Genomic DNA, 15,837 nt, shown 5'->3' with positions numbered 1-15,837 from the left:
AATATTAGGCCCATTTTGGAATATATTTGTATTATCTGGCCGCCTTACCGCAAATCGTATGCTTAACAAAATTGAGTGTATTCTATACAAATTCCTTAGACTCGCTGCTAGACATTGTGACTGTCGTCTGCCTCTTGATTCTCACGTTTGTGACTTATGGTTCTTAGTATTAGGTTGTCCGAAAAGTTTCTTTCGTTTTATGAGGAAATGATAGACGCACAACGCTTTTGTTTTATATTATTTTGTCGAATTACGTACGATCCATTTTGTTCTGTTGAGATGAACACCGCGACGTTTCACAGACTTGGTTTCACGTTTGTATGAAGCTGCACTGTTGTAAAAAAATACGTTCGCGAAAGAAAGACACTTTGGACAACCTAATAATTCCAATCTTCAGTCATTGAGCGATAAAAGGAAGATGTTTACTGATATTTTTACTCGTAAGATATTCCAGGGTGTTGTACCTTGTTCTCACATTATTCAGCACTCTCTGAACGCTGCTTTCAGAATTCTAAGTAATTTCAGTTTGCTTTATTCCAAACAACGCACGGCATATGGCTATTTCAATTATACAATTGAATTGTATGTAAACTTTTTTTTATTATTATTTAATTTGTACTTTACAATTTGTCTAGCTGGACATTTAGTAAATTTTTCTAACTTAATCACTAAATAACATGTGGATGGCTATTCCCAGCGGGATACCATCTTCGAATTTGACTATTTTATTTCTTTAGTGAGGTCAGTGGGATGTTTTCTTTTTAGTCTTCTGGTTTGAATGTATTGTCGTTCTTTCCTAGTATTTTTCTGCGTACCTGCCGATATATAAACGTTTAGTCGTATAAATCGCGTAGCTATCCATGCCGTAGCGCATTCATTCGACGATTGATCTATATGGTTATTCCTTTGACTCATAAAAACTCTTCTTTATACGCTTGCTATATTTGCATACGTATAAATTTTACGTCCACCTTTTTTCTGTGATTTATACCTTTAAAATATACGTTTTTTTATTTCTTGTACCGTATACGCAAAAAAGAATTTTTCCCCGTGAATAAATAAATAATAATAATAATAATAATTACAGCACGTACATAAGCGTCCTGTTGCGCGCTAATCACAGACATTGTTACTATCGTCGCAATAAAAATTTAAATCACCAGCGAACGCTGTAACTTACGTTAATTTTCGAAGCTTTGACTAACGTCACCGTGTTTTGACTAACGCAACAATTTATCACGTCTCGAGTGATATAGCGCGCATGTCGAGATATAATTCACGTTTAAGCCGATCCACTTGGGTTTTCCAATTCGAAAGAAGGGAGAGAAAAGCAACGGGAGCGTGCGCTCGAAACGAAGGTGGAACGCGACATAAATAAAATATAACGTGTGGTCGTGGGCAGACGGTTTAGTGGGTCGAGCTGCGAGCAAACTGTTCTCCGCGAAGATTTAGCTGGGCGAAAATTAAAATTCATAAAGGGTAATCGGCGACTTTGCGGATCTGTCCACGACCCTCGATGCCTCCAGCCCGAAGGCCTCGCGCCAAGTGCCCAAAGCCTGTCTGATCTCGTTTTTCGACGTCGTTCCACAAAATTTCGATATTCCTCTTTATCCTCTTTTTTTCATCTTTGTAACTACTTATTCTCGATGATTTATTCGATCGTTATTCTTTATTGCATGGTCGTGAAGTTTGTAAAAATTCCTATCTTTCTTTTTTTTTTTTTTTTTTTTTTAATTCTTGTTGCCGTAGCAACGTTGAAGCACATGTACTGGGCGTAAAGAAAGTAGAATAAGAAACCATGGCGCGATTCTACATTTTCGGGTCGGTGAAGATACGTAGAAAGGTCTTCGCGAATCTGACATCGAGACGCAAGGTCAAGATCAAAAATCATGCCACGGTCGTTTCTACGGTTGCTTCTTTCGCACCTTGTGCATAGATATTGGCTTGTGAAATGTCAAACGATATGACAGCGACTATATTCAACACGTTGCCTGGAAAGAATGTTATGAAATTTATTACAATACTTTAACAACGTAGCTCGAGAAATATTTATTTCTTATGAGAAGATAAAACACGTTTTCTTTCGCGTGTGATGTTGGAAATGCAGGAAATCCGGAAAATAAAAAGCAAATTATTTTCTCAGTCGTTTGTCCTGCCTTCTCTGTCGTTTATTACATCGTCAAAGTGTTAAAAGTAAGACGAATGTTCGAACATAAACACGCGACTAGATAATATTGTAAAATAGAAAGCGGGCTACACAACGATTAAGAATTTTTATTACACGTTTTGATTTATTGCGTTAAATTTTGTACGAATGTAACGTTTTTACTACTTTTTGTGAATGTCTCGTGCAGATTGTTGTTGTGCCTTGTGCGGATGTTTCCTTTCCTTTGGTTTGGTCCTGACACATGTGACGAAACCGTGTAATTATAATGTTTGATTACTATAAGAATTATTCAGCATACGTAAGACGGTACATTTGAACAAAACGTTAATAGAATCAGCATAGTATAAAAATGTTTCTGTTAAATTCTGTTTAAAAAATGTGTTATATATACAGGGTGTGAATCAGTAAAAATTACCACTTGAAATATTTGATCATCTATTGATTTTCTAATAACCATATATTTTCTGAGCTCTAAGGTGATTTTCAGTCTTTTCATTGCCACCGCATGTATTTTATGTATTTTCAGCTGAATATTCTCCACAAACAAGTGTTAACCTATTTGTAGCGAAGAACTATTTGTTCAGTGGATATTTCAACTTCAATTTGTATTCTTGTATTTACGTTGTCTGTGTCTTCTGTGCGTTAAACTTGACGAATTGTAGATAAAATATCTGCTAAACTAATGGTTTCTCGCTATAAATAGGTTAGCACTTAGAGAATGTCCAGCTGGATCGACCAACATTACCAGAAATACACGATGGCCACTACAAAACTCAAAGTCTCTCGAATACCTGAAAAAATATAAGATAATAGAAAATGTACTCGTCTGTCCAGGCTCCTTATAATACTTTGAACATCTTTCGATAAGGTTAATGGTCAGCGAGTTATTTTAGAATTTGGTTGACTCACCTTGTATAATTACACTTATATAATAATTATACTTTAAATAAATTTATATTAATACTAGAAACATAGAAGTATCATACGTTACAGTGAGACTAAGCATCGAGATGTAGATAGCAAAATAATAATAAACTACGAATCGTTAATTATAAATCGACTCTGTAACTAACGACTTTCGTTGTACCATCGTACGACTTTCGCTCTCCGTTTTACTCTCGATTCTTTCAAAAATTCCCTTTCTACGGCGTAGCGCTCACCGAAATTGAAACTCTCGTTTAACCCGATCTCATCCGACCGAATAAAATTACAAGTTGCCTGAATCGTTAATTCCGCGTGACCCATTCGTTACACGGGAATGGCGGAGGCTTCCAAACGAGCGTATTACATGTCCTTTCCCGTAAAATATAGGTTGTTGAAAACGATGGAACAATGGTGGGCCGACCCGTATATGCCTACGCTGCCGTGCTCCAGTTTTCTATTCCGAAAGTGTGTCGCTGTACGTCCAACGAAAATAGTTTTACGGCATTACTGCTTTGTCCTAGTCGGCCGAATCCCCGATGCCTCGAGGCTCCACGAGATTCTTCGCAGGGCTCACTAGCTCTGCCGAGGAGACGCTGCAAGGCGAGCCTTCCTCGAAGCTGTTCGTGTACGCGATGACAGAGTTTAATGTTGCGATGCTTCTTCTTGCGGATGGAAACGGTGTTAACACGGCGCCAGGGATCGAGACGATCGGAAGATAAAGAAAATACGAATTCGTGAAGGAGATTTATTTCGAGTTTCTCGAGATCTTCGTACTAGATAGGTCAAATATTTTTGATTGCAGCCTAACCACGTTCGACAGATATTAAACGGTGACAGCTTTACGATCTGATTGCTCGAAACTATAGAGATTTCTCGTGTACGTCATAAATCAGCTGTGATCGTTTGCAGACTTTACCCTCGATTCGTACGATTGTGTTGGAATGCTCAATTCCAAGTTTAATTTTATTTATGGCTGCGTGTTCTACATGATAGAAAACCGCGATAGAAACAGAATAGAAAGGCTTAAAGCGTGAAATATTAGATAAAACTGTGAGTTCTGAAATTAAACGTAACTGGGATTGTTACTTGTTAAATTTGTTACTTGTGAAAATTCGCATTTTTATGGATAGAATCGTAACAATTGGAACGTAAAGTGGGAACTTCGTTTTGCCCATTGCGCCATATTTCATATATTTTTTATATTACGCTTACTCGATACATTTTTCTATACACTTTGAAATTTCCACATAAATAAATTAGAGTCGCTACAATCGAAGATACTGAGAACAATAGTCAACGCCCCATATTATGTCAGAAACGAGGATATACGCAAAAATACTAACGGTCAAAGAAGAAATTGGCGGGTACGCAGAAAAATACAAGGAAAGAACCAGCTGGCTGCTGGAGCGAGTAAAACTCTCATAGAAAGAAGACTAAAAAGAAAATACCTCACTGGCCTCGCTAAAGAAATAAAATAGTCAAACTTGAAGATGGTATCCCACTGGGGGTAGCCATCCACATGTTCTTTAGCAATTAAGCTAGAAAAATTTAACGAATATCCAGCTGGACAAATTGTAAAGTACAAATCAAATAATAATAATAAAAAGAAAACTTTTAAATTTCGCACAAACGCGTAAAAATCCACAGTCTGGTTATGATCGTTTGTTACTGTTGAAGTGGTCGCCACTTCTAAGAAAACTCTACATCTGGTCTTTAGTTTTCTCAAGCACTGAAGCCATCGACAGCACATAGACAAAAGACTGCGTGGAAGGCAAACCATAAACGGTACATATGCAATGTTGGCTTCAGATTTTTTCAGTCATAGGGTAACACTGCTAGCGTACGGATCTGGACCAACTCAATTATATTTCGAACTTTGTACTTACACTTTAATATTCAAAATATATATACTTTCTACCTTACAATTTATCTACGCGTTCCTTTGTATTCACATACATCCAATAACCTCAACAGTTACTCAACAATATCAATTGAGAATTTAATGAAAAGGGTATTAAGTTATTCTTGGTTGAATTTGGGTAGCAGCAGCAGCAAAGAATAGTATTACTCCTAATGACTTACTCTTCCCTCTTCCTCTTTCCTCCCTTCGTTTCTAGATCATTAATCATCCGAACTTGTTTCAATTATTATAGATTCATCAGACGAGTATTTCAACGAGTATTCTACCGCGAACCTGTGAAAAAGGAAACCATATATCTAGCATTTTCTTAACACTTTGACTGCCACGCCAAAATGACATGTTTCGCTTAGAACGCCATGGGAGTATTTTTATTGTTTAAAGCATACAATGGCAAAATAATAATAAATTGATGATGTAAGACAATATTCTTCCCCAATGGATCGTTTATCTTATTGGTGGTCATGGGTGACCACCGTAGCGCCTTGGTAACAGTTGATAGCGACGTATTATAACAAGGCTTCGTTTATTTCAACAAACCATTCGCATTCGTTATTTCGTCGTAAGCAAAACGTGCAGAATATATTGTTGAAACGTGTAGAAGATATTAGTAAACAGTATTTGCTCATTCTATATATAATAGTAAGGTATGTGCACACTTTTAACTTCAATTATAAGATTATAAAGCAGCATTTACGATTATTTTCTTAGGTGTGTTTATAATAATATTCGTAGATTACCCTTCGAAGATATGGATGCAAACACAGTGCACCGTTAGATGCAGGATTTGTTCTCATTTTTTTTTATTGATGTTCTAATAAAAATGTTTAATCGCTCAATGGGGCACTTTTTATTTCAAAGTATCTTCTATTTATCGGTTATATTCAAAATGCCCTAACTGTCAATTTTCATTCAATTTTTACAATTGTAAGAAGTTCAAGCGCTCCGGTCACCAATGACACCGTGGCGTCACAGGAGAAACCGTGGCTGATCATATATGACCAACGTGGCAGTCAAAGTGTTGAAGAATATAATCACAAAAATAAATGTGCGCAATCCAATGAACCCCGAACTCTTGAAATTACAGTTATTCTATTTTCCCTATCTTACCTTTTTCTGAAAGGTTTTCTTTTTTGAATTGCAGGAAGTTGAAGAAACATGGAATAAATTGACGATCGAGCTTCACAGTGTCTCCTCATAACGTAGTTATTTTTAATTATCCATTTATTCTTTCGTTCTGGTACCTGCTCTAACCAAACTCGTGCCAATCAAGAGTCTCCTGCGGCATTTTATTTTTCATAAGCAGAACGACCAACGATCGTAGACGCAACGAGCCGAGTTCTTTTCTCTTGTAGCGCCATCGATTAAAATTTTTTCTCAGTAACAAGAAATTGCGAATGTTATTAAAATACGTATAAATACAGTGGGACAGTTGGACCGCAAAAAGCGCCTTATAGCGTCTTTGCAATAAAAATCACGTAAACAAGTCAGAAGAACGTGTTTTAATCAGAATACCCACTTGCGTCAGCAAATCCTTGAAACCTTCAAACAGTGCGCAATGTACTATACACAAGTGATTGTTCAGCGGTCAAGATGTTTAGCCTCGTTCGGAAAGGATCGAAGGAACGAAATGAAGAATATGTATATATAGATCGATATCGCGGATTCCTGACGGTGCAGGAGTAATTTTTCAACGATAACGAGTTCCGTCCTCGTTCTAACAAGACTTATCAAGTTTCTAGGTTAGTATCTCAAGCTTGTGTAACAGAAATTATTCGGCCTCGACAACGGTTCCAATCTTCTTGCTTCGGGTCTCTAAGGAAACTCACAGTCGTCTCTCTTTGACTTATTTCCTCTTTATATGCACTCCTCGTCAAAAAGATAACCGAGGTGTGTTATCTTTAATTTCTCAATGACGCGTATAAAGTTTTTCGTCTGTAACGTATAATATCAAAACATTATGAGCTCAGGATATGCGGTTCGTTGAAAATAATTAAAAATATTATGAGGTTTAGTGTCTAACAAAAGAAAATTGTTTTATTTTAAGAACGAAATGATAACACATGTACAATAAGAAAATAATAATCAACATAAATTGTAACTAACAATAATTACTTATCAAACATATATACTTATTTAATAATGGGTACATCCCCCTTTATTTTCTATTACTTCTATTGTACGATTTGGTATCGATTTATATAGTTTCTGGATATAATTTTGACTTAACATATCCCATTCGCGTACAATTGCATTTTTTAATTCTTGTACGTGTTGATACTGCTTTCCATTCAAGCATACGCTGTGAACAAGTTCTGCCCAGCAATTTTCAATAATATTAAGTTCCGGGGAGCATGTAGGCCACGACAAAATATATTGTTTTCATTAAAATATGATTGGACCAATTTTGATGTATGTACAGCTGTATTATCTTGTTGAAAGATTTAATCAGGTCCAGAAATGCGTTCTGCATGAATATTTATTTGTTCTTTGATTAAATTTATGTATCGGACACTATTCATTCTCCCAACGATGAACTTGATGCTTTTCTTGCCAAAATAACCGATGCCGACCTAAACCATCACGCTGCCTCCTCCCATTTGTTGTCGAATTGATGACATTGTCTCTTTTCTTATGTCATGAAAATAATATTGGAACCCATCAGGACCATCCAAGTTGAATCTTTTTCGTCTGAAAATAGTATCCTTCTCCATTTCTTTTTCCAATGCATTCTTTCGTTTGCAAAACGTAAACGTTCTACTTTGTGTTTCGTTGTTAACGAAGGTTTCTTTTTCAATTTTAGCCTCTTAATATCTTTGCAGGATAGTAGAACTCGACGAACATTTGAAACACTGGCACTAACACTAGATTTTTCCATTATTTGCTTCGTTGTTGACTGCGAGTTGGGAGCTACACGCAAAATTTCTCGCTTATCACGATGGGATAACTTTTCTTTTTGCCATAATCTTCGACATTTTTTAAGAAATTGTGTATTACTCTACGACTTCATCTTATTACTTTCGATATTTTCACTACTGATAAATGTTGCTGTTTTGGTTCAAGAATTTGCTTTTTTTCAGACTCGTTTAATTTCTTTCCGCGTCCCACATACTTACAAATTTATATAATATTATACTGTAATCTTTACTCGTTGATAGATCTTGAACTACTGAGCAATTTCTAAACATATTAACAGAATGTGTTATCATTTCGACCTTAGCATGGAATAATTTTTCTTTGTTGCACACTAAGCTTCATAATATTTTTAATTATTTTCAACGAACCAGATATTCTGAGCTCGTGATGTTTTGATATTATACGTTACAGACGAAAAACTTCGCACGTGTAATTGAGAAATTAAAGATAACACACCTGGGTTATCTTTTTGACGAGGAGTGTATGTACGTGTATGGTAATTCGTGGCCACGACTATTTTTCTTTTTTTTTTTTCAATACATCGATGAAGGCACATCGATGCGGAGATAGGAATTTCGAAAATTAAGCAACTGTCGCAATTTTGGGGAAAATACCCGGATACGAAAATAAGATAATTCGAAAAATTGAAAAATTTCGGCAATTTCTACGAGCTTAAGGATATCTACGTTTTATTAACCCGAGACAGTGTTTGTCCTTCGGCTTGTTAATTCGATTTGCTTTTTATTTCGATTTAATTCGAGCTCCTTAATTTCGTCCACCACACGCGCCATCCTTGTCAGCGGCACAATCGCGTTTGATCAGACGCGGCGCACTCGTAAAATGAAAAAGTCCACGTCCGGGGTAGACGATCTTATAAAAGTTTACCTTCCAGTTTATCGTGGCTTTTATCTGGCCACGCTCGTCCACGACCTTGTTGGAGCTTCACCAGATTCCGGATCAATTTGGTAGGTCTGGTGTCGACGTTTTTCCAACGGTTTGCTTCTTTTTTAACTTCATCGACGAACAAACTGCACGCTTTTCCAATGAGAATTTCCTTTTAAACCTACTCGTTTCCGAGCAGATGCAAATTCGATTCGTTTTGCGATTATCACCGAGCCATAAATTAGCGATAGAAAAATCAACGGAGTCTAACGAACATCCTGCAGAACATCGAAACGACAACGTAGTGTTCCAGTGTCAGGAAACAGTAACAGCATGGCCATCTCTGACCTGGGTTCCGGCGACGCCCCCTCCATAGGAGCTAAACCCATAGTATTAGGTTGTCCGAAAAGTTTCTTTCGTTTTATGAGGAAATAATAGACGCACAACGTTTTTTGTTTTATATTATTTTGTCGAATTACGTACGATCCATTTTGTTCTGTTGAGATGAACACCGCGACGTTTCACAGATTTGTTTCACGTTTGTATGAAGGTACACTGTTGTAAAGAACACGTTTACGAAAGAAAGATACTTTTCGGACAATCTAATATATAAACCTTTCTAAAATCGACATCTTCTCTGCTCTAACACTCTGAACCGTCACTCTGTTGGATTCGTACAATAAATTTTACTACTAAATATATCTAAAGTTCAATTCTTTACTTTATTTGTGAAACGTTCGAACTGCGACGCGAGGAGATCACCGGTGATCTGTCAATTTCGTGATTTCTTGTGTCTCCAACGTGACACAATCAACGACAGAAAAAATCTTAATTTTCACAAGATTTATCACGCGTCCGTAAATTGTAGCATAATTTCGACGTGCCAATTGATTCGAAATAGTAATTACCTAGTTTCACTGGTACGAAGACGACGTTGGAAAGAAATATTTCCCGCGACATTCGGAAGAACGTTAAGGAATTCTTGGAAAGTCGTAGGTTAAGTTTGCGTTGGCCTGACCAGAGCCTCTTAATCTTCTTGTTCCGTCGCAGACGGCTTTCTGCGAACAGTAGAGAATAGTCGTTGCACGTAAATCCTGTGTAACGATAGACAGACAGACCCCCTACAGGCCGTATATTTTCTGATCGCTTGTCAGATAAGCGAACTTTTCTTTCTCGGCTAACTCGTCAGGCTCGCGATTGCGTTACGTTTTGACGATTAATATTCTTCGCGTCGAACGGTGTAGAACCACTGTACGTCGTAAATCTGTGTTCCTAATTGCAAATAGAAAACGCTGTTCGTATTTTAGAAGTAAATGACAAATTCGGAGGAACCGTGGCACGGTGATCTCTTCATGCAAACTTCTCGTCAGCCATTAACGTCGAAGGTGAGCCAAGGCTGAGAGAAGCGATTGATTGGAACTACCTTTGAGATAAAGAAAGGTTAATGGAAGGAGATAGAATTTTTCGCTCGATGTCAAGTTCAGTTAACTTGAACTTTAATCCTTTGCACTTCGAGTATTCTGTGATATTAATTCTTCGGTGTGAACTTTAATACGAACCTTGAAATATTAAGAATAGAAATCTTGTTGCAATAATTTGACAATTTTCTCCAGACAAAATTATAGTACGAGTTCAGTATTTGTAGGTTCTATTAAGGTTGTATCGTCATTTTGTATTCTATCCTCATCGTATTATTTTTTAATACCTTCCTTTTGTCGACGGTATTCTCGCACAGTTCTCTTCTCTATTTTTTTTTTTTTTTTATCATTATTTAATTTGTACTTTACGATTTGTCCAGCTGGACATTTGGTACATTTTTTTTACTTAATTGCTAAATAACATGTGGATGGCTACCCCTAGCGGGATACCATCTTCGAGTAATTCTCTTCTCTGAGGTTCTTCCTTGACCATTCGAACGATATTCCAGTTTCATTGGATCGTTCCGGTGACTCGTTAAAATTCGCAGGAAAGATCTTATTTTCCAGAAGCAGCCAAGCAAAACAGTGGAAGTTCGGTTTAGAAGTTCGACCTTTCCCATTGACGAAGAACACTATCTGCAATTCTGTTTTTCTCAGATTTAACGAGCGTTCCGAGCCACCCACGTCTCGTCCATTCGCGAATTCTAATCTTGAATCGGCCGAAACGCGACAGAAACGCCGGAGGATCGACGATCGAGCCATTTGTTCTGCAACTTGCAACTATGCAACCGTCGCTGATCGTTCGATCGCGTGTATTCGCGAAATTTCACAGCCAACTGAGCTCCTGATTCCTACACGAGATTAACGAGTCATGGTTGTTCTCCATCGAGGATCGTTGGTTGCATGTTTCAAGAAATCGATGACCAACTGCAAAGATCATTATTCTCGGAGATGCCACTTTCGCGTTGAAAGACAAATTGCCTTTCGATTATTACTCAGATCCTTTCCCTTTATTTCGTATAAATCACTTTTCCACGATTAACTTTCTTACGGTTACAACGTTGGAATTTACACAGAATTTTCAGATACCATAATTCGAGCGTTATTTTCGGAAAGCATTTTAGCTTCGTGTTTCATAAAATCTTTGTGAGTTTGCTCTGTTCTTCGTTCTCGTCTGCTGTCGTTAAAAAACGTACATATGGTCCATTTATTTACTTAGTATTTGGAAAAAGACACGTCTAAATTATTCGTCTGCCGAAAGTCTCGAATATAATGATGAGCAGCTTTCGCAACACACCTGTTGTTTCGCTCCAATCCCAAGCTCATCGCCATCAGTTTATGACGAAGCAACAAATTGATATCATCGATCACGGTGTTCCTGGCAAGGAGCAACTCGAAACTATATGAACGTCCGTCTGACACTTCCAAGAAACCAATGCAATCGTCGTTTTCAAACTGATAAGTCCTCCAATTTATATGTTAACCGTTTCCAGAACGTATAATCATCATCGGCTGTAAAGTTCAAGTATGTACTTTCGTGGCCCACTGTATGCATAATCAAGAAAAAGAAAAAAAAAAGAAGGAATCTGTGCCGTGACATATAAAAATGAACCGAGATTTCGATGATATTGGGTTGTCAGTAAGGTTGGGTTTTCTCCTTTCAGAAGCAACAGAAATTCTACGTAAATGGAATAACTCTGCTGCACGATAAATAGCTGAAGGTCATCGAACGGAACGAATATCCGGTTTAATCGTATTGTCGCGGAAGAGGTTCAAGTTGCTCATCCAACAACGCGATACCATAGAGAGAAAGAGAAGATGGTGACGTAATAATTAGGGAAGAAACATGAGAAAAACTGCAAGACACGTGAGAATGGGCAAAAAGTATGCATCGCTCGCGTCCTCTGTTATTTCAACAGCGGATACCATACCTTAATTGTCGAGGTTGATACGTTGCTCGGTTGGTCTCAGAGGCTCGATGACCATGGACAAAAGCACCGGCCAACAACAGCCTGGCCTTTCTTGCATGCATGATTAGGCGACGCCCGTAAAACTCGATGGGAACCTGTTTGAAGCCCGCAGACAGGCTCAGTCATTCATTCAGGTGTGCCCGGTTATAAATAGAATTCCCGGAAGCCAATGAGAAAAGTCGATCCTACAACGCAGCAGAATATGGGCTACACCTTACACCTGGCCAACGGCGAAAACGAAAACCGGGCGAAAAGGCAGCGAAATTCTAAAATTTCAGGCCAGCCAGACGCGTCGCTCGTGGTAGGAATTTTGTATGTTTTGTCTAATGGTCCGGGGAATTGTCGCTTACCTTGGCACGATATATTATTGCATTAGCTTGCAAGATATATCGCACTAGGTTGGCCATGATATAAATAGGAGAGAGTTCATTCGTAAATTTATCTAATTGAAGTGGCTGCTGCATTGGGAAGACCATGCTCCACATTTCAGTGATTCAACAAAACGGCACCAACTCGAAATTGATCGGAATCGAATGGTTTTTGAAACGTGTTATGAGCTTTATACTCAGCTAACGTTCACGAGGATGAACGACGTTCATGCGAAAAATACGACTGAAATATTTGAACTCTGCCTTTTTATCGCTTGCCTGGGCCCTTTGATGCTATCATCGAAAGACTTCTTCTTTCATTATTTGTTAGCAATGAAAACGGGATGAAAAGTGACGATCGTAAACTTTTATACGAAACTATGCCAATTCAGAGTATTTTACGTAATTTGCCAATTTTTCTATTGATCCTTTAAACCGTCTCTTATAGTGGGTTTTATATCGAATTACTGTCTATAGATGGAGAGGACGAAGTGTTCTATTATTAACGTAACATCGTACGATTCAGAAGAACATGGCTTCAAGCCCTTCAATTCTACTATCAAAAAAGACTTTTTCTTTCTTTCAATATTTCTTAGCAACGAAAACAGGACGAAAAGTTACGATCATAAATTGTTATACAGAACTATACCAATTTAGAATATTTTAGATAATTTGCTAATTTTATCGATCCATTAAACTGTCCCTCATAGTAGGTTTTATATTGAATTGCTGTCTACAGATGCACAGGTATTCCATTGTTAATATTAGGTTGTCTGAAAAGTGTCTTTCTTTTAAAGACACGTCTTTTACAACGCTGCATCTTTGTACAAACCAGAAACCTAATCTGTCGAACGTTGTGATATTTATTTTGATAGAAGAAAATGGATCATACGTAATTCGATAAAATAATATAAAACGAAAAATGTTGTGCATCCATTATTTCCCTATAAAACGATAGAAACTTTTCGGACGACCTAATATAACATTGCACAATTCAAAAGAACGTGCATCTTGTCTCTTACGGAAGTAGAGATATGATGATTTTGCGATGATGAAATGCATTCTCAGATAAGCGGATTCAACAGTCACAGGAGTTCGTTTAATCAGACGCTAATTGAAATTACGTTATATTTCCTCCAAATGGATTATAACTGATGAATAACGGCTAGGAATTATCTGTACAAACAAAAGAAGAAGGACAAAGAAAACGAACAGTATAAAAGAGAAGGATCGAGAACAGATAGAGAAATAGATAAGGAACAAGTGGTGGAAATTTCGGATCGAAATATTCTACTGCGTAGAATTGTTGCAGCATAACAGCAACTATAGGATAATAAAATCTTGTTACCACAATAGAAACTGCAAGGCGCCTATCTAGGAAAATTCCGCACTTGTTTGAAACGTTCCAGGCACTGCGCCGTTTAGATCATTTCAATTTTACACTTGCTCAAAGAATGCCAGATGCGTACGTCTTTTAAACATCCTAAACTCCATCGAATGCTATTCATTTTTAATCTTATAGCAACGTTCCATCAACCGCTGTAAACGTTCCAAGCAAAGCTGTTTTATTAGCTTTCTACAGATAAAACACTGTCTTCTCTCGAGTCTTCCTTGAAGGAGAAATTCTCGAAAGAATCGTTCAGTTCTCTAACTGTAATCGTGAGTTTTGTAAATGGGAAAAGTATACTCCTGTTTATGTGTGTGGGAACATCATTTGACTTGGGAGTGTTCTAGCGTAGAACACGTTTTTCCAGTTACTTGAGGTAATTTTTTTTTTTTACGAAGGAAATATAATGCTTTTGGCAGTCAAACTTTTAGATTATGCTTATGCATATTTTAATAATATCTGTTATTTTTCTTTCTCGAGAAAAAGTTACATTTGCTGACACTACGTCTTCACCTACGCAGTTTGAGAAAACACATCCTCGTCTCATGGTGTCCATGATAGCGTCCGTTTTTATTATCTAAAATAAAAAAACTGGGGGACATTCTTAATTAGGATGAGTCTGGCTATAACAGGTACCAGAACAGAAGAAAAAGATATCGATGATTTAAGAAATGACAGACACTATGAAGTTTGATTATCAATCTTCCTCGAGATTTTTCATCTTCCGGGATATTAAGAAAATTGAATTCAGGCTATATGTATATATGATAGTTGTACTGACAAGGTTGCACACAAAATTTTTAATCAATTAGTCAAGCATATTTTATTATACCATGGATGCCATATTATATAGAGTCTATGTTATAGAACCATAAATCTGTGAAAATCGCGTTTCAAGTTTTGTGTACCAATAATAATTATTCATATAAACATCTTTCAAACAGAATAATTTTGATTTCAAGAGTTAATCAGGCATAGAATCCTATGCTTATATATTTAAAATTATATTCCTTGGTAAATCGTAGAAGAAAAGCCATTCTTTTCAAAGATTCACACTACGTATTATGTTTGCAACTAAGTGATTGCGGATTTTACCAATACCACCTAATGACAACCCAATAGAATATGGTAAACTCTTACTTCCCCGCTCCACATTTTTTTTTCTTTTTTTTTGGAGGGGGGGGGGGGCTAATTTAAAAGACGCGAAGATCGAGATACTCATCTTAGCCAATACAACAAACTCAAAGAGGGCCAAATTTTTATTCAAAATTTGCCATGAAATGTTGCGAGCTGAATTAAACGGAGCGCATTTGTTCGGGACAAAATCGGAAACAACTTTTCCATCTGCATTCGTCTGTCGTCTCGTATCCCGTCCCTGCCACGAAGTCTGAAAAATTCTGTTTTCCGGAACGCGTCTACCAGCCGGCATACAGAACAAAGATATGGCCTCTGCACATATCTGAAGCCAGTGGAAACGGCGGCATTTGAAACAAGGGGAACAGCGCCAGCAGACAGACAGCATTCTAGACACGCGTTGTATTATTCGATAGGTCGGTAGAAAACAATAGAGGGACGACGTGATTGCTGCATGTAGTCTGGTCGCGTTTGCGAACATTGTCGAATATCGTCAAACATCGTCCGGTTGCCATCATCTTTCACGATGTTCCACGATGTTCCATGAAAGTTGGTACCACCAAGTACCGGTAAATGTAATTTTCCAATTTTCCATACAACTTAGAAATTGATAAAAAATTATTACTCTACATAATACGTTCCTTTTGTATTTGATATTTGTCAGGCTGTATCAGAGAATATTCTTTTACATAAATGTATGTAATTTCTATAGAATTCAAACTACCCGCCAACCAACATTTTTACTTTTGTTTT

At 37.3% G+C, this 15,837-nt stretch overlaps 1 protein-coding gene and 1 long non-coding RNA gene across 7 annotated transcripts in view; both read left to right on the top strand.

Annotated features, from left to right (window-relative positions):
- The window catches only part of Mtd (TLD domain-containing protein mustard), a 302,520-nt gene that overhangs the window by 115,280 nt on the left and 171,403 nt on the right, over positions 1 to 15,837 (top strand). The window lies entirely within an intron of this gene.
- On the top strand, positions 5,071 to 7,152 carry LOC139992447 (uncharacterized). Its single transcript, XR_011801113.1, has 2 exons — positions 5,071 to 5,656; positions 5,745 to 7,152. It is a non-coding gene; the product is annotated as an uncharacterized lncRNA (long non-coding RNA).

The sequence above is a fragment of the Bombus fervidus genome, chromosome 11 (genome assembly GCF_041682495.2).
Source record: "Bombus fervidus isolate BK054 chromosome 11, iyBomFerv1, whole genome shotgun sequence".
NCBI lineage: Eukaryota > Metazoa > Arthropoda > Insecta > Hymenoptera > Apidae > Bombus > Bombus fervidus.
The sequence above is the reverse complement of the archived record's forward strand: the minus strand, read 5'-3'. Positions and strand labels throughout refer to the sequence as shown.